General features: G+C 30.1%; 1 pseudogene; it reads left to right on the top strand.

Annotated features, from left to right (window-relative positions):
• Positions 1-282: 282 nt before the first annotated feature.
• Positions 283-19246, top strand: LOC112597143 (annotated as a pseudogene).
• Positions 19247-20959: the final 1713 nt, after the last annotated feature.

The following is a 20959-nucleotide window of genomic DNA, read 5'->3' on the forward strand; positions in this document are numbered from 1 at the left end:
AATTTTAAATGAACATACATGGCCTTCTACAGTTGAAAATATAAGATTTGGCGAAGATGAAATAAAGAGATTGACAAATAGATTTTTATTAAATACAAATAATACGATTCAGAGCTTTCGAAAATATATTAATAATAAAATTATCAATGACAAGTTAAAAGAATTGGACATTTAATAAAAACATTTCCTGTTCAACGCCGAATGTGAAGGGGGATTTAGTCAAATTAATTTGATATGTTCAGATCTCAGGTCAAGATTACCGTTACTAATATTTTTAGTCTAATGTTTATAAATATTAATGGACCACCAGTTGCAGTATGGAATCCAACAAATTATGTAAAAAGTTAAATGATCAAACATAGATCTACAAATGATAACAGATCTCGAAAAGTTGCAGAGATAAAATGAAGTGAAGAAAAGGCTAGTCTATGGAAAATTTTATAATTTGTTTATTTGTTTATAATTATATAAAAAATATAAATATTATAATTTATATTGTATTTATACATAGAATTATTTATATATTTTATTTTGTATTTGATTATTTGATTAAAACTTAATATTACTTGAATACTTATTCTATCTGTATGTTATTAACCCAATATAGTCAATGTAGGAAATCACAAAAATAAAAAAATAAATAAAATATATAGTAATATATATTCAAGAAGTATGATTTGTAGACTGTAAAGACTCAATTGCGGCAGAGAAATAATATAGTGTATGTAATTATGATAAATATAAAACAATATTAATGTAGCATAAAGGATCTTTGTGGGGGGGGAGGAGGCAAAGCCACCACGTTTATATTTCGATCACATTTAAGCGTATACTCATTCAGCTTCAGTCAATACAAAGCCATACTACGATCTAATCGCCGAGCATTCATTTTCGAAAATTTGAAAAAATATGTGGTTGTAGCATGTAACACACGTAGTCAATGCGAATTATAAATTTTATTAATTTTAAATTATTTTATTTTATTTTTAAGACAAACAGCCAACCTGTATTTCAATAAATAAATCTTTTTTTTTGTAACTATATTTTTGTGTTAATCTTATAAAAATTAAAATGCATATTTTTGCATATTTTGGTAAATAAAATGCATATTTTACAATTTTTTATTGCATACAAATCCTAGCCCTGCTCATTATACTCACTAAAAAAATTACGACTACATCACTGCTTATCCACAATTAATTTAGTAGTTTCAGAATGTATTGAATAAACCATACACACATATATATATATATATATGGTTTATTATATATCTCTTTGCTGGTATTCAAGACTGCAAATTATTACCAAACTGTTTTTACCCGTAAAAATATTAAATACTATTATAACTCTGTAATTAACAAAACGATTTTTTTAAATAGATATCAAAAGGTGGTAATGATTTGAATTATGAGATAGATACACTTTTCCGACTTATTAGTGACAAAATATATCAGATATACTGGAATTTCGATGAAGATGAAATGCGTATGGTTCGTATGAAACGTATGTCCGAGGAAAACGAATCATGTTTAACAGAGATTCAATCACTGAGCGACGAAATTGCTAAAATGGTGATCGATCATAAAGATAAGATTCAAGAACACCAAATAAAAAAAATTCAATTTGACGAAGAAATGGTAAAATTATATCGAGAAGCCCGGCTGGAGAAAGTTCGGATTGAGTAAGATATACAATTATAAGTTCCTTATTCATACGCGTAAATTAAAATGGGATTAAAATATTTATTTAAAAAGTTATACAAGTAATTATTTTTAAAACAATTCTGAAACCCACGTTTTTAATTGTTGACATATGAATTTAAATATTGTAATTTCCTCCCTAGTTTATCAGTCATCAAATTATTTGTAGTTATTGCAAAGCTATTATTATTGTTACAATTATTATTAATTTTTTTTTTTTTATTTTAGTTTGATAGATTGTTAGAACTTAGCATTTTTTTTTCTTTGACATATATACTCCGTAGAAAATTTTTGTTCGGCAACACCAATTTTGTATTGTTAGTATTAATATTAAATTTTAATGACATATAAACAAATTTATAAAGTTAAGATAATATTATCTTTGCGAACACATCATTTTTTTTTTTAAGCGTTTTTAAATTGTTATATTTTTTATGCTCTTAAAAATAAGCAAATGATACCTACGTGAATCGAGATTGTAAAAAACATAAATTAACATAAAATAAATGGCTTGAATTTTTTCTACATCTATTTATGTCTATGAGCTCTGTCAGTTTTAGACATTCTAAAATTGGTTAGCACCAAAAATTTACGGAGTAAATTTATTCGTTTACTGCCTTTAAAGGTTTTCAGTTCAAAATTGCATCAGGTGTATCATTACAATTTAAATTTAAACAAGGGCGTTAGTCAAATTAGTAGTTTTAATATTTTTTTATATTAATATTAAACACTATAGTGAAATTTATAATTACTTACGGATTAAACCGAAACCATTGTAATTATTCTCGTAAATCTACATAAACTGACCACAAAGAAATAAAAAAAATTATGTACAATGTGTAATACTCATGGGCTCTTTAGAACTTCCGTCATTGTATGATATTTTATTTAATTATCCAATATGCTATCACTCTGTAATAAAATATGACATGTTAGAGCGACGTTTTGAACACCTTTTCTTGTATTTAGTACTAAATATTCATGTAGGCTATCCATAGATATTGGCCCAATTAGCAAATTAAAACCACGGTTTAAAATACTAAATGTAAATTTTTTAAATGCATTTTACCTGGAAGAAGATTTATCTTCAAACAAGTCACTACTGTTAAACCGTGGAAGATTAAGCTTTAAATATATATAAAGAGCAAGAAGAAAAAATATAGAATGCACTTTTGAGCTATGCATTCCTAATGGATACGTTTTAAGCATCGAAATTTATATGGGTACAAATAATTATTTATTGCCATCAACAAATGATTTAACAGATAGCCTAGTCCTTAGACTCTTATATTCATATTTATGCAAAGGCCAGCGTTTATTCATTGTTAATAACTAATACACTATTATATTTTCTAAATTATTATTAAAAAGAAAAACACACATTCTATGGAAACACTGAAAAACAAAAGAAAATTCTGAAAAGGTAATTAAAAAGAAATTGAAAATTGGTAATCACGTATGGAGGAGAAAAAAAATTAAATTTACATTTCATTATAGAAAGATAAACGTGACATCACAACTATCACTACCAATTAATATCCACAAATTATGACATTAATTATTATATGTATCTGTCATGTGGCTAACAAAAGTTAAAACCTAACCTCTTAAAATATAATGAAAATACAGTGGAATTGATAGATGTAACTAAAGCAAGGACTTTCATGCACTAAAAAATCATCAAACATGCATTTTAAAAAATGCTCTTATGCATCAAAAATTTAAACTATGCAGTTAAATATGCCCTTAAAAAAATTAGTACACTAAAATTTATAGTTCTAAAAATTATATTTTTTCTTTAAATATTTAATTTTAATAATTTTATATTATTTCTCTATAAGTTTTAACTGAATCTGACATCACTTTATTGTAATTTAATCTACAGATTCGCAACTATGATAAAATGACTCTCTTTCGTCTTTATGAAAATATAGAAACAGTTAAATATATAATTTGTGTCCTTAATCATGAAAAATATTCACTGAAAAACATGATTTTCGAAAAACCTTCAAAATATACACTACAAACTAAAAATTTGCTCTTATAATCAAAAAATATGTCCATTAAATCCAAAAAATGTCAAATTAAACAAAAATATGCACTAAAAACTTTAAGATTTTGGACATAAACGTTGTAAAATGTATTGTGTACTTACTCTGCATACAAAAAAGTAAACTAGAAAAAATATGTAAATGCATAAAAGTCCTTACTCTAGATGTAACCAAATGGTTAGCTATTACAGTGAACCCAGAAAAACAAGTAAATAGTATAAAAAATTATTCTTCAATTTTTAGACATTGCTGAATAAAATACTTTTTATTTATGACATATGTATAAATATATATAAAATATAATGCTGAAAATATTAAATTCAAGGATTTCAAGGACATCTCATCAAAGATTTAACTTCTCTGTCTTCAAATATTACAAATTACGAAATTTCTGTAGCGAATAAAATAAAAAAAGATGAAAAAAATCTTAACATCTCCCTAAAGTTCTCATTTTCAAGAATATACACCGATCCCAAAGGGTTACATCAAAAAAAAATTATAAAAGTTGTTCATATTGTAATAATCTGAACATTCAACACAGAAGACAAACATATCTAAATGTAAAACATGTGTTGTCCTATTATGTGTAGGAAAATAATTTGAAGAGTATTATAAATCAAAATCACGTCATGATGCTTGCCATAAAACTTGCTAAAAACAATATGGTATCAACTGTACATTCATGCCCTTCCATACAAGCAATTGTTAACGAAAATAATCTGAACCTCGAAAACATTATTATCTCCCAAACGCCCTTCTTTCCTCCATGGACCTCGATCTCTAATATGATAGACACAAGTATTACCAGTCTGCCTAAAAACACAACCAGTTCACACATTTACATTCAAGAATTCAAAAACATTTTAGATCAGTATTCCAATTTTATAAAAATCTACACTGACGCATCCAAAACCGAAAGCAACGTGGGAATCGCTATCATATATAATGACGTAGAAGAAATAACATATAAACTTTCAGTAGAATGCTCCATATACACCGCTGAAGCAATTGCTATTCTTAAAGCCCTCGAATATTCACTTGATAAACAAAACAATAACTTTGTCATCCTAAGCGACTCCCTAAGCTCTATAATAAGTATTGCCAACACTCTCAAACCTAATGACATATCAAAGAAGATTCAGCTCGCTATATCTGCCCACCATGCCAAAGGAAATGTAGTAAAAATAATGTGGATTCCAGGACACTCATCAATAGAAGGAAACGAAAAAGCTGACACGCTCGCGAAAAAAACAACAGTAAATACCCCCAACAGCATTATCGCAAACATTTCTGCCCACGATGCTATACGCACAATAAAACTCATATCAGCAAAATCCTGGCAAAACCTCTGGTCCACACAAAGAACGAAACTCAATGAAATAAAGCAATCAACCCTACATTGGCCAAACAATCACTCAAATCGCAAAATAGAAACCAGTATTAACAGACTTCGAATAGGTCACACCAAACTCACCCACGGGTACCTAATATCTCGTGAGGAACCCCCTATATGCCCATCCTGTGGTGTAAATTTATCGATTAAACACATCATGACCGAGTGCAATATCTACCGCGATGCAAGGGAACTCAACCATCTTCCGGAAGACATATTTGAAAGCCTCGGACCTAACCTACCAGTCTCCAATATAATAGCCTTCCTTCAACAGTCTGGTTTGCTCAAACTCATCTAATAACCATACCTATACACTAAATAATTATTTTTATTCTTTGTCTTTTTTTTTTTTTTTTGTTTTGTTCTCTAACATATAACATGTAACAACATTATTATAATATATTATATCCCAATGGCCTTGCTGCCGAGGGTTTTAAAAAAGAAAAAAAAAAAAAAAATCAAAATAATAATCTGATATTTTTTTCTGAATGTGATCTGGAATAATGACTTTCAAGTTTCAAAAGAAAGAAACACTTAAAGGATTTGACGAAATTAGAGACTCAATTGTAGCACGACCGGTGGCCAAAAATTATGATTTTAGTGTCGTTCGTCGTTTACACATTGCAAAAGAGCGGTTGATTTGAAATTTAATTTACCCTTTTTAATGTTAAATGTTTAGATATTTACCAAAAAAAAAAAATAAAGGAATATATTATTTAAACACAAATTTATTTTATTTTTTTTCATGTTTTAATAATGACAAAAAAAAAAAAAAAAAATAGAAGCCTTGGTCATCATCTTCACTGTCATTGCTACTTTCTTCGAGATTTATAGTTACGATTATAGATTCTAAAATCTCGCCTTATAAACCTTCCTTAATGAAGTCATAAAGAGTCGTAAAGAAGAAAAATGCACTTTTCGCAGTGCTCGACGCAACGCTTTCAATGTTCAGTTATCACTGAGTCTATGACTTCATTTAAAAGTTTTTCGATATCCACCATTTTAAAAGATTTTTAAAGTTATGCTGAATTCCGCTATTTTATATTAATTTATAAGCTCAATAGGATTACAGTGATATTGTGGCAATCGTATAACTGAATGTCCCATTTGTAAGGCAATCTCGTCGGCTCTTAATTTTTTTCCCTAGGTGTTAAGTCTTTCACTTGTTCACGTAACTTACACAAAGTTTCAAATGGCAAAAAATCAATTCCTCCATTGGTTAGCCATTGTTGGACATTAGCTTTTTTCGTGTTTGACTTTGGGTAATTTTCTGAAGTAGAGTAGAATGACGTGTTATCCATAACGATAATGAATGGTTCTTCCAAATTTTTCATCATTTGAATGAACCGTTCTTTAAATATAGTTGAATTCATTTGGGTATGATAGTATACATTTGTGCCAAATTGACAACGGAACACTAATTTTAAAATCACTGCAAACCCAAATGAACCCGATTCGGCATAGCAGATAATCAATAAGCTCACTTATCCAGTAGGTACCTTCAACCCTTCAGAATTGGCTTCGTTCTACTGTATGTACCCACAAGTGTGATTTTGATTTATCCAGGTCTCATCCAACTAAACTACAGGGCGATTGTCCTTATTTTGACATAAGTTACTGTTTACGCATACTCTTATTATTTTATTATTTTTATCTTATATTCTTTTATATTATTGTTTTCGCTGCATGGAAAATGTGTTATCTCATTATTGTCTGCGCTGTGCGCGATAAGTGCAGGTGTTTGTGTTTTCCATGCATGTTATCTGAATTATAATTTGGATAATATGCGTGGAGGGTTATGGAAATTTGCACTTATTCCGAAAATTGTATGTCTATCGGCAGTTAAAGATTGGGTTACACCGACTTGGTGTAATCACTGATTCACCGGGTATCTTCTCGTGTTTCTGTCACAGAACACGGGACCGACCCGGTGTAATTGCCGATAGACTGGCTATAAAAGGCCCCACGACACGACCATCAATACCATTCTCCGTCTTTCCGACTTTGGAGTAAGACCCACCCGGGCAGACTTGCGCAAAGTAGGAAAGTCGGCCTCCCAAATCATACTTATCGAACGGTTTGTGACTCGGTCAATGGTGCAATAGTTGGAGTTATTCTGGCATTGCATCGATCAGTCACCTACCCTGTGGTGCATTAGTCAGAGTAATTCCGGCATTGCATCGGTCGACACACGGTCCGATAAGCCCCCTCCCCTGTCGTGCTCCGTCGTGTCGTGGCATCGTGTTAGCGCCTTATGCACATGTGTTTCTGTTATAATATATTCAAACTTTTAAAACCCAGAGTGTTCTCTTTTTCTTTTTTTCTTTTTATCGTTACATATAATTCTTAAGAAATTAACGCACATTGCTGCTATATTATTCCCCTCCATAAGGAATTTTCTACCATCGTTACATTTCTTATATTTGAAATGTAAGGACTTCAAAATTCACCACATAGAAGTATTGGATTCCTTATATTTCCAGTCGTACTTGACTACATTCAACGTTCAACACACAAAACCATCTACCACTCACAGTCTTAACTTTGAGGTTGAACTTCTTTACTGAATGTTCAAATCTGCACTCACCACGCATGAATCGGTGAACTGGTCCACGAAGCTACCCATCGTGCTTTCCACGCTCAGCAACACAATCAAAAAGGGCCGTCTCAAACACACGCCAGCCGAGCCAATCTACAGCACGACGCTCTGAATCCTAGGCGAGTTTTTCCACCAGACACAATCCGAACCACAATCGCCCGAGCCAGGGCCCCCCTGCGTCAAATGAGGAGCCAGCTACGCTGTACACCTTGGACATACCATAACACTTAACGCTCCTCGTTCGTACCCACCGATCTCAACCGAACCAGTCGCCACGTTTCCACCAGGATCGACACAATCAAACCGGCACTTCAACTGTGCCACGAGGGACCTTACACAGTGCTGAGACACCACGAAAAAACGTCCAAGGTACATCGCGATCATTCAACGACCTGAATTCCCATCGACCGACTCAAGCCAGCATTTCTACGAGCGTAATTCCGATTGAAAACAATATGTGGTTGTTAAATTTTCATCAAGGAGTAGTAATGTAGCATTACGTGATTATCACCACCATATTTTAGCTTTCTGTAATCCGTATGATAGAGCGATCTATTATTAAGCGCGATGTTGCAGTCAATCAATTGCGTTTAGTTATGAGTCTCGCACAACGAAGTATGAAGGATCCAGAAGAGTCATCGCATTTATTAGAAACAATTCAAGACCTCAACAGCTTATGATCAAATTTTGAAGCGGAAGACGAACCGGTTTTATATCATCTTTTAGCCCTCAATCGCTCATTTGAGTACTCGGCTAATTTAAGTGCGGAAATATGTGAATAAGTTACATTTTTTCAGTCTATCGCTAGGTGATTTTGCGAGTCTGAGCAATCTTCTAGCAATATATCTGTACGTAGTGGTTCTCATGTATCTATGAATTCAAATGAGGGTACTACGATCCCAGCTGCACCAGTTGTACAATACACAACTGTTCCGGACATTACCTACAGTCAGTTCAAGTCAGGTCTCGCTCACCCGTTGATCTGAAATTCCATTACCAAGTTTTGACGGTGATTTTTTTCAATGTCCTTCATTCCGCGACAAGTTTTCGGTTATGGATGAACAACACCCTACGCCCTATAATATCAACAGATTGCATTATCTGTTGGGTTGCTTAAAGGGTAGTGTGGCGGATACGATTTGTAGTATACCACCATATGTGGTCAAACGTATAAATTAATTTGGTCGACTTTGGAATCTTATTTCGATAAACCTCGTTTGGTTGTCAAATCTATGGTGGAGTTGTTATTGAGCACGCCATCATCTACAACCGAATCACTGGCGTAACTCAATCGGTTTATGGTTGCTTTTAGTGAAAGCGTCTCTGTGCTCGAATCACTAGTTATGCTGAATATCGGTGATTTTATTTTATTCTCGCTTGCATCACGTGGCTTACCTACTTCGAGCAGGACATTTTTCGAGACACAGGTTACGGCTGATTACCCCATGGTTCACGAACTTTCTGTCTTTGTTAAGTCACGTGTGTTTACTGTTTATTCTTGAACGAGTCTAAGATCTTCATGTTTCCAAGCTGGTGCAACTGTTGCGATCTTCAGTACAACTTCACTACAACAAAAAAGGTCACCTAAATCAAGAAAATCACCACAATCATCGTTTATAAACGCGGCACCGCCGTCATTAAAGCTCCAATTTATGTGTTGCAATGATGGCAAATATACGTTATCGTTATGTGATAGATTTAAAAATTGATCCAACGACGTTCATTCAAAATGGGTCCTAGACCACAAATTATGGTTTCGATGCATAGAAGAAAGTTTTAGTTGGAGCTCTTAGTGTAAAACATCAACGGTGTGTTTTCACTACTTACGCAAGCATCACACATTAGTCCATACAGCTTAAGTTGCAAGAACTTCTCGAAAAGAGGTAGTATAGTAGTACAGTCATCAGTCATTATCATCAATGTTGTTTTCAATAGAAATTTAGCTGTCAGGCTTCGAGTTTGGAGAATAATTATTAATGCTTTTTATAAATAGTACATACTTTTCTGATAAATCATTGATGTAAGTGATCGAATCCGAATTAAAAACAAGAACATACTTATCTGTTTGTACTTAAATGTTCTAAAAATTGAGATAAAGTAGAATGTATTGGATTTAAAGTTGAATTAATATAAAAAAAGTATTTAATTAATTTTTAACTTTTACTAATTAATTTTTATAGAATACACTTACTTGTTTGACAAATAATATGCATTAAACGTTTTGTTTTTAAATTCTTATATATTTGTAATTAGAATAATTATTTAGTTTAAAATTAAAAAATATCGTTTTAACGAACTTATTTTACTGTTAAATTTTAACTTTAAAAGTATTAGTTATTACATAAGAATGAAAAATTTAGTTTATTATCAATATAATCATATCACTTGTAATCAGAGTGTAAAAAAACCAATGTCAGTTTATACCAAATACTATGAGATTTAACTACAAATTTACCATTTTTTCAATTTATCGTTGTATTGTTATTTATCCATATTCAATGCAAAACTTTAAGTCGCCAATTTTTACTTTAAGTTAGTTTCACTACTTTGACTATATTGGCCGTTTTATCAAAATTAAAAAATAAATACAATTATTAAAATTGGTCCGATTTTCTCAATTTTGACAAAATGAGATATGGTCTTTCTTTTACTAAGCCACATTGAAGGTATAGTAGTAATAAAAAAGTGACACTTTAAGCATGCCTGTAGAACAAAATATTATTTCCGACTGCTCATAAACGTGTAAAAAAAACAAAAGAATATCGCTAAAGAATTGAAGTACCTGCTTCATTTTAGAACACTCATCACGAATTGGATTCAACAGCTAGGTATAGTTTTCGATAGATAAGTGAAAACAATTATTTCATTTTAAAAGTGGTTTCAAATTTCAATATAAAACTTTTTTGCCATCAAATACTACATCTAAGTTTCAACTCTTACACAATGGTATTATTTAAGTTATACAACAAAAATACCGAAAAAAATCAACAATAATCGAAAAACATTAAGAATACCATCCAAAATGAAACCAAAGTTAATATTTTGGACTATATTCATTACACCAGTACAGTTTGGAACGAATTTTAACCAAAAGTTATTTTAAACTGTTTTTGGAAAGATATTTTTAATAGGTGGAACAGTTTTGAATAAGCTGAAAACTCACCTTTAGAAGAAAAGAATTTTCAGCTACTAGAAAATTTTCTGATTTTTCAGCAGTAGACGTCAAAATCCTAATCATTAACATTCAAACTTTAGATGAAATGATCTCTGACAAGAATTTAGTAAAAATCGAGAAAAAAGAGTAAAAATTCGATTCAGTATCGATTTTTATAATTTTGGCTAGTGTTCAAGATTTATCAAAAATACAATAAGTATTTTTCTCTGAATAAAATACTAAAAAAATCTTGGGTTATGTTAATAAAAAACAAAATTTTGATGACGTAACGCATTCTTAGAATTCAAGCAAACAAATATAGATAAATTTATTGATAGTAACTAAAATATATATAAATCTATTTCTGTCTTAATAATATTTTATAAATATTCAATAATAATAAATTCGAAATTTCAATCACCCATATCTTTTTCAATTTCTACATAAAACACTAGAGAGCTGATCCATTGAAGAGCGTCTTATCGATTTTTACTTTATTCAAAAACGCAGTATATTATAATAATGAAAAATGTTAAATATCTACAGAGCCAATATAGAAACTTGGATTCATAAGCATTTAAGTTTTATATAAATTCAGGTGAATAATTCTTTTTTTTTCTTTTTTTTTTTTATTTAAGAAAATTTACAATCTATATACAATTTATATAATAAGTAAATATTATGATGAGATGAATATTACAGGACATGAAAATCTTGAGGGAAGAGAGTATCCAGTGACACTACTTCTAATTTAAACTTATTGGGGAGGTAACTTTATAATAATGGCACTAGGCATTATTTAATAAATCACGCGGCCATTTGCGTTTGAGGCGACGAGAGGAGTTATCAGGTATTGTGCAAGAAGAAAGTTTAGATATGAGTGGGTTTGGATGGTTAAAGGTATTTTTATGAAATTTGTTATAATGATAAGAGACAAGAATGGATATTGATGGTATGTTAAGATCATGATGTAGGGTGCGGTTGCTGACGTACCAAGGAGCATTAGAGAGGACACGCAGAGATATTGATTGGAACGCTTGGAATTTGATTAGGTTTGAATTTTTAGTGGTACCCCACTGTTCAATTCCGTAAGTCATTGCTGGACGTAATATTTGTTTATATATTAGTGTTTTGTTATTTAAAGAGATTTTGGATCGAAGAAGTTGTCTTAATTTGTGAAGCCTGAGGTTAAGGAAAGTTCTTTTAGCTTTGATGTGATTAGCCCAAGTTAGTCTTTTGTCAAGGAGGACTCCTAGGTACTTAACGGAATCAACAATGGGAATTGTTTGGTTATTTATGTAAACTGGAGGAATTGTTGTAGGCCTGAGGGTAAAAGTGATGTGAGTTGATTTATTTTCATTAACTTTAATTTTCCATAAGCTGAACCAATCTTGTAGTTGGATTAGGTGGTCTTGGAGGTTGTTTGTAGTGATGGCTATTTCGGAGTTGGTTGATATTATGGCTGTGTTATCGGCGAAGGTAGCTAGAGTAGTGTTGATAGATTGTGGTAGATCTGCTGTATATATATTATAGAGAGTCAGGGAAAGAATACTGCCTTGAGGGACACCTGCTTTAATAGGATGTGGGTCAGAAGTTTCGTCTTCACATCTCACTGAAAAAGTACGGTTTGATAGGAAGGATTTGAGTAAGAGGAATAACGGAGTGAGTAAAAATAATAATTTGAACAGTAGTCCTTCATGCCAGACCCGATCAAACGCCTGAGCAACATCAAGAAAAACCCCAGAACAAAATTTTTTTTGTTCAAGATATGAGGCAATAGTATCGACTAGTCTGTGTAGTTGGTGGAGAGAGGAGTGCTTACTCCTAAAGCCGAATTGAGCGTTTGGAATACTTTGTTTCTCGTTAAGTATCGGATAAATCCTTTTTAATATGATTTTTTCTAAAATTTTTGAGAAGGTAGGAAGTAAGCAAATAGGCCTATATGAAGAGGGTTGGTCAAGAGGTTTTCCTGGCTTGTAGATTAGGATGATAACTGAATGTTTCCAGGTGAGAGGGATATAGGATAGACGAAGAATGCTATTGTAAATATAAGTGAGAAGTAAGATTGCTTTCTTAGGCAGGTATTTAGCAATAGTATTGGTTATCAGGTCGTGGCCTGGGGATTTATTATTTTTTAAGTTTTTAATGATATTTAGGACTTTAGAAGGGGTGAATAATTTTTAAATTATTTTGCTTATATTTTATTATGCATATACAATCATACTTATAAATTTTAATTTAACTTTTAAATATAAAATTAAAAATGTTTTTCCATTAAAAAAAAAAAAAAAAAGGTGTACAATTAATATGATAAGAAATACTGTGATGTTAGAAAATTGTTTATAAATTTAAAAAAAGAAATTTTAACGATTAACTGAAAATAAAAAAAAAAATTAAATAAAGATTATCTTTGGTAATAATAAAATTATCGGTAATTACTCTAATAAATTATTTACATTCACAGGAGAAATAATAGAAATAAAATGTTAATAAATTTGATGGAATGCGAGAAAGAATTGGATGAACTTGAAAAAATAAATAAAGAAAACAAAAGAAAGTTTATTGCTTCAAAAGAAACCAATATTCTAGAAACGGAGCAGATGAAAAAAGAACTGTAAGATAATATAATTATATGTACCATTATTAGATTTCAAAATTTACAAGCACCTTAAACTGGCGAACGTGGTTCCCTCAAACTATAATTTATTAAATCATATTAGCCCATTTATTTCGTGTTTGAGTAGTTAACTTCATTATTGATTTTATAAATATAAAATTAAAAAATTAAAGTAACAATTTTTACAGAAAAAATTTTGCTCGAAAAAATCAAGAAAAGTGTTGCTAATTAATAAGTTAAATTAATATTTTATTAGTAAAATATTATTATAGAATATTCTTAATATTGATCTCATAGTTTTATATTTTTGTATAAACAAGACAACTCTATACACATTTATTTTAATTTATATTTAATATCTGTATTTCTTTATCATTATTGTTATACATTTATATATTATATTGTGTATTATGAAATGATACTACATTATATATTTTTTAAATATTAAATAATAACAATTAATGTTAAAAATGAAAAAACCTTTACTGTTTTCTATGTCCATAGAAAAAAGTTTATAGAAGTACCTATAGTCAAGAATTATTGACATTTTTGGGTGGAGCAAAAATCACAATAGAATTATTTTTTATATTATCTAAACTTCGTGTTACCACCATGTAACAATTAATTGTATTTTTTAGATTTAGAAAAGAAGAATTTTTGAAGATGTTTAGTAATCGTTTTGGTAAAGATATGTTAATGCGGTACAAAAAGAAAAAAAAGTCTTGAACATTCGATAAAAGAAAAAAGAAATATGGTCGATCAATTAAAGGTATATTTAAATTAAATATATATTTATAATACTTATGGACTAAGAGTATATGGAGTTAGCCCTTTTAATATAAATACTATGACCTGTAAACATTTTTCTGACTACTAGTAAAATTTTTCAAAGTATGTAGTAGTTAAATGTGATAGTTACACGAATAAAACTATTATATACGAAGGAAAACAAACCAAATCCGGATAAGTGCTAAGTGAAATAATAGTAATTTATTTGTGTAAAAATTATTTGAATGAAGGGCATACCTACCATTATCATAGATAACTTTGATACCTACGTCTGTGACACTATTGTTGCCTGTCGGGCACACGAAAAGTGGTGTGTGACTGTCGCGATCCTAGCGGTGAAATCGTCAAATATGTTCTCGAACATCCAAAATCAATTAGCTCTCAATTTAATAATACACATTACACATACTACGCGTGCAAAAGACGCCGCAAATCAAAAACCATTGTCTGCTGACAGGGTGATGGTCGGTGTTTAACGAACACGAAGTTTACACGCCAGTTTCGTGTTCCCAATTATAGAAGAAACACTCATTTGGTTAGACTTAAGAAAAAAATAGCTGTTTATTGATAAAAACAATCACGGAAAAAAATTGAAAAAAGAAGAATTCGTAGGTCTTGAAAATAATTTTTACCGTGTAAAATGTTTTATATACCATAGACCCACAGTAATAACAAACTGTCTTTTAGTAGATAATATTGCTATAAATTACTCATTAATAGATTAAAATTATCCTATTTTATCCAACAATAATAAACCTTCCGGCGATTAAGTTAGATACCTAAGTAACATTATAATATGTATAAGTCCACATAGTGAAACGACTCATTTCAAAAAATGAATATCCAGTTAGTGAAATTCGTCCAGATCATTCATTTTAATGAGAATACATTACCTATATAGGCTTCATGAAATGGACAATATCTATATTGTGTACTTTGTATAAATGTGTAAAACAAGTATTTTGTTGCTTACCAATAAATTATATTATATTTTAATTTATTTTTTATGAACACAATATTATAGAAAATAGGATATTCAGCGATAAATAGTTCGTAATAATTGTAAACGGAAGGCAACTGAATGTATTTCTGAGTGAAAATTATTCATCGTGAACTGATGGCAGTTGAAAATACAGAACTATTACACGATGATATATCTTATATCAAACAGCTGCCTGGTCTTCGTCTATTCCAATACCATCAAAATCCACAAATCAAAACCTCCCTATCTACGTTAGACTTCTAGTTACTAGCAAACTTCGAGTCAGAGCTATCTGGAAAAGAATTCAGTATCTGACAAACGCCACTATAATAATCTAATACAAAAACTAAAACGTACCCACTCCGAAATTCGAATAGAGAGTTTTAATAAACATCACCCTCACTCTTTACAAAAGACAACTCGATATGAGAAGCTATGAAAAATATATTACTAACACCACCACAAACATACGTTCTTTAAAATCCAGACTGTACCTGGACAAGCAATGAAGAAAAGACAGAAATTTTCCGCAAACATCTCTCATCGATTTTTAAACCACATTACTTATTGTTCAGCCCCGCTAAAGTTGAAGAAATAAATACTTTTCTTGACTTTCTTTTGCCTATGACAATGCAACCCAAACATATATCTCTTCATGAAGTTGCATACCTAATTAATAAATCACAGAAACACAAATCTCCCAGCTACGATTTAATCTCCCAAAAAAAGCTTTACTGTTTCTCATTTTTATATACAATTCTATGATAAGGCTCACCTACTTTACTTTACTCTGGAAATGTTCAATAATAATAATGATCCATAAGCCAAGCTAACCCACAAAAACGCTTCAATCGTTTAAACCAATCAGCCTCTTACCCTATTTCTCGAAAATTTTCAAAAAACTGATTCTTAAAAGTCTTTTACCAATCATAGAAAAAACCTTCTCAATATTCGATTCGGATTTAAGCACAATCATTTCACGATACACCAGATCTAGTAGATAAAATCACCTTTTTCTCTCGAAGAAAAACTCATGTGCACAGAAGTGTTCTTAGACGTTGAATAAGCATTTGATCGAGTTTGGCACCAAGGGCTCCTCTATAAAATTAAAGCAATTTTCTCCCTATACTTGTACCAACTTATTAAATCATATCTTAGTGATTGCCATTTCTTTATGCACTCAGGAATAATTTACGCAAATATTTCTAAAATAGAAGCCGGTGTCCCACAAGGTACAGTTGTTGTACTACTCCTTTTTAACATATCACTGCGGACCAACTCATTACTCAAAACACAATATTAGCCGACTCTGTGGAGGACAAAGCTCTACTTGCATACCATGGTACACAGAATGGGGCCTGAAATTAAACCAAACGAAATCGCTCTACTCTACCTTCACACTACGCCCCAGAAACTATCCACAACTATTCCTCAATAATCAACCTCTACCTTACTCTCAAAACGTCAAATATCTTGGACTAACCATAGACCGCTGGCTCACATGGACTCCTCATATATGCTCCAAACGTTTAACTCTCAATGATCGTAGCCGTTAGCTGCGACACCTACTGATCTCTAAACATATTCATCTGAACAACAAGCTCCTTATATACAAAATGCTACTTAAACTAATATGAGTTTATGGTATACAGTTTTAGGGATCAGCAAAACCTACTAACATCAATAGAATACAAACTTATCAATCTAAAATTCTAAAAAACTTTTGTCTTAAAACTTTTACACAAATAACTAAAGTACCATCTTACGTTTCCAATTACACACTCCATCACGACCTCTCCATACCCTTACAAACGTAACTAAGACATACTACAAAAGATTCCATAAACGCCTTTTAAACCACAGAAACCCACTCATACACGATATCTCTTCCTTGGCTATCCCTGGAAATCCTCCCAAATGGCTCAAGCACCGTATGACGTAGAAACTTATTGACAGACTAATTCAATTTTAATACTCATGTTTTATTTCTTATCGTAGTACCTCCGAAGGGAGACTTCTACAATCTGTTTAATCTGTCAACTTTATCTATTTGCTATTTTTTTCTCAATTGTTCTTATTGTTCATATTTTTGTAACAGATTGAATAAAACATTTAAAAAATATCTAATATAAGAAAATCTATGTATAGAGAACGTCGGAAAATAATTCCTGCAGCACCTATTTCAATAAACAAACTCATCCAGCAGTTAAAAATCAATAGTTTAACTATACATCGTAATGAAACATTTTTCCATGTAGACGAAGAATCAAAAATTGTAATTATTACGAACAAGAGTAATTTAGAATTTTTAGTCAATAATAGTTATACTATTTTAGGCGAAATTAAATAAATCAATGTACGTTCAAGTGGTGTATCGTCTGTTGCCATCCAAAACAATTAATAATTATGCCAAAATGTGGCATTGAATAAAAACATTATGTAATAAAGATTAAAACCTCAAAATATACTAATGGATTTTGAATTATCTTCTCATAATAGCGTTTTGCATATTTTTCTAAATGTACAAATTAAATGTTGCCGGTTTACCTAGAACAAGATTGATAAGACAAATTCGAAAATTAGGAATTGAAATTGAATACGATAATAATGTATCAGAAATTTAAAATTGGGTTAAATATTTTTTAAGTTTGGCTTTTTACCTTCTACTGAAATATCTGATGCGTTTTTGAACTATTTTCTTATTATCATAAGATATCAGCGTTTTCTTATTATATTTTAGCAAACTTTATTGAAAATGACAACAGATATTCAGCGCACCTCTAGGCGGAGCTCCCTTCAAACGAGCCAAGAACTACCAATGGTCCGGAATTATATTACCGTCATTTGAAAGATTAATTTTATAACCCACACCCATTTATTTATAATTTTATCAAAGTGCTTAAACAACACCAGGTAGAAGTTTACCTAAAAATACAATCAAGTGGACTAAAAACTACAAAATGCAGTTCTAAAGTCAACTTCACTATAAAAGCATGGAACTTATACATTGAAAAAATCATATCCAGATTGGACTATTTAAAAAATGTAGGCTTCAAATTTCAAATTTAATATTAAGGTACTCATTATAAAAAAAAATTACAAACTATTCTATTTTATACTATAGTATTATACTATACTAAAATAATATTATTAAATTTTTTTTTTTCATAATTCATTAAAATTTTATTATTTTGAAAATTAAAGTCCAATAAATTTAATGGTGGTGAAAAAATAAATGTTATTCATTTGTGTAATTTATCTTGAAAAACTTTCAGTAACCCGAACGAAACTCGGTCTGAAATCGTCTGGACTATCGGCTCTTCTATACCTGCTTTACCTGCTTATTTCGATCAGAATAAGTAGTCGAAATTGACCACTTAATTTTTTGTGTAAAATTTACAATAAGTTATTAAATATTATTACCAAACTAAGTATTAAAATAATGTACAAACTCCTCCATTAGAATTTAAACACGCATAATATTCATAAACCAAACTCGAACATTGTAGAGATCTAATAAATTAAACATAGAGGTGCTACCAACAGGTTTCTTCTTCAAAACGCTATTTATATCATTTATTTTAAACTTATAAATATCTAATATTTTTATCATAATAATTGTAATAAATTAAAATTGTCTTCTTCTAATAAAAAAAAAAAAAAAAAAATACAATTATCCATCAAAACATTGAAGTTCTGGTGTGATTAAAATAAAATAAATTGTATACGATTTAAGGAAAGTGTTTCATCAATGTCAAAGTATATTTCGGAACTGGAAGAAGCCGAACGAATTTATCTAAAACGTGAGGTGTACGACAAACTGGATGCGATACGTGAAAGAATAGCATTGCGAACAATAACGACATTTATCATGCCTTATGTGAACCTCAAGTTCAAAAATAGAAAAAATAAAACCAAAAGCAAAAAAACCAATGATCCAAATAAAAAATCTATAAAATAATTTCATAATATTTATGTAACTATAAATTAAATACAAATCAATATACTTATTGTTCCATCTTTACTAAAGTGTATTAGAGTGAGAATAAATTTATACAAAAATGTATTATGTTAATCTTTTATTAATTTTTGAACTTAGGTCAAAACGAGTGGTTTAAATTTCTTAACATGTATTTTAATTCGAATGGATTATATTTTTATAAAGTGAAAAGGGAATGTTTCGATGGAGCAAGTTAGTGCCGTAGCCAAGATTTATTATTGGAGGGAGGGGGCCTTAATTTTTGATGGCCAATAAGGATAACAAATTAAGTTTGTACTGTATTGTTGACAATATAATTTATATAATTGTACATATTATCAAATCAATATCGTATAATTAATATATAAAAAAAAATAAATAAATAAATAGATTAGGTATATAATTACAACATTAAGTCTAAGCGTCTTTCTTTTTTTGAGGTGAACTATTTCCCGGTGAATATTCATAAGCACTAGAAGCACTAGACCATTTAGCCTCTTCTCACTTGTTGAGTTCTTTAAATAGGTTATAATTTATTTTTTTAGAGTAGAGAAACTTCTTTAAACTAATGTTGTTGAGATTGATAAAATAGTTAGTATTTTAAGTAAAGCATGAATATTTGGAAATAATTCTCCAGGAAATTTGATAGAACGTATAAAAGGATTTTTAAAACCATTTTTAGTTCCATATTGGACCATTTTTTTTTTTTTTTTTTTTTGCCACAATTCAAATTAATTTTCCAGTAATACCATATAGAAATCAACATTAGTGTTGTGAGTTTCCAAATCTTTGTAAAAATTAATTGGTGGCTTTAAATCATTAAATAAAGAATTTTCTATATTATTTAGCAATGCACAAGGTAATGAAATGATAATATTTGAGTTGTATTTAAATCTTTCATGAAATGATGCAGCATATTATCTAAAAATGGAAAAAAAAATTGATTGTCTAAAATAAGAAATGCACTCATTATTGCGTATTTCATAGTTTAAACGGTGTCTTTAAGTACCCACTACTCTTGGTGTGTCGGAAATATGCCTACTTTTTCTTCAATTTTACTAGCTCGATGGTAAATTTCAGTGAATATTTTTTCATTTCTTATACTTAGTTGTTATATATATATATAGGAAGTTCATATAACCGAATGAATATTTGAATAATAAAAAAATGAACAAAAAAATAATATTGGATGCGCAATACTCAAAAGCCTTTAAAACCAATATGTACTAAATAGTAGTTTATTTCCTACTGTCAGATAACGTGTATTAAATCATACATCGATATATTCTTCATTTTTTAAATATTTATTTGGTAATTGGTCTTTCCTGATGGTACTTAAGCATAATATTCCATTTTGCTTTAAGAAAGCAGTTAAAGAAATACTTGTATAAAAATTATCGAAATAAATTCTATTATTTTTATTATGTTCAAAATTTTTTTGGATCGTATAACTATATTTTAAGTCACACCAAGATCTAGCTTGTATAGTCGTATGGCAAACAAAATCTTGTATAATTTTCTTGGCCTAAATAAACTTTTAATTGATAAGAAAAGCCTTTCGAGTCACACAAACAAAGAATTCAAAATCCTTTGAAAAAGGCAAGCGAAATGCTATTTACACAACTCTACAATTCAGAACAAAATAATCAATATAGGTGGAAGAATAATCAAAGATGATTTTATTAATGATGTTAA

This window comes from Melanaphis sacchari, unplaced genomic scaffold (genome assembly GCF_002803265.2).
Source record: "Melanaphis sacchari strain LSU unplaced genomic scaffold, SCAv2.0 Contig37_pilon_pilon, whole genome shotgun sequence".
Classification (NCBI taxonomy): domain Eukaryota; kingdom Metazoa; phylum Arthropoda; class Insecta; order Hemiptera; family Aphididae; genus Melanaphis; species Melanaphis sacchari.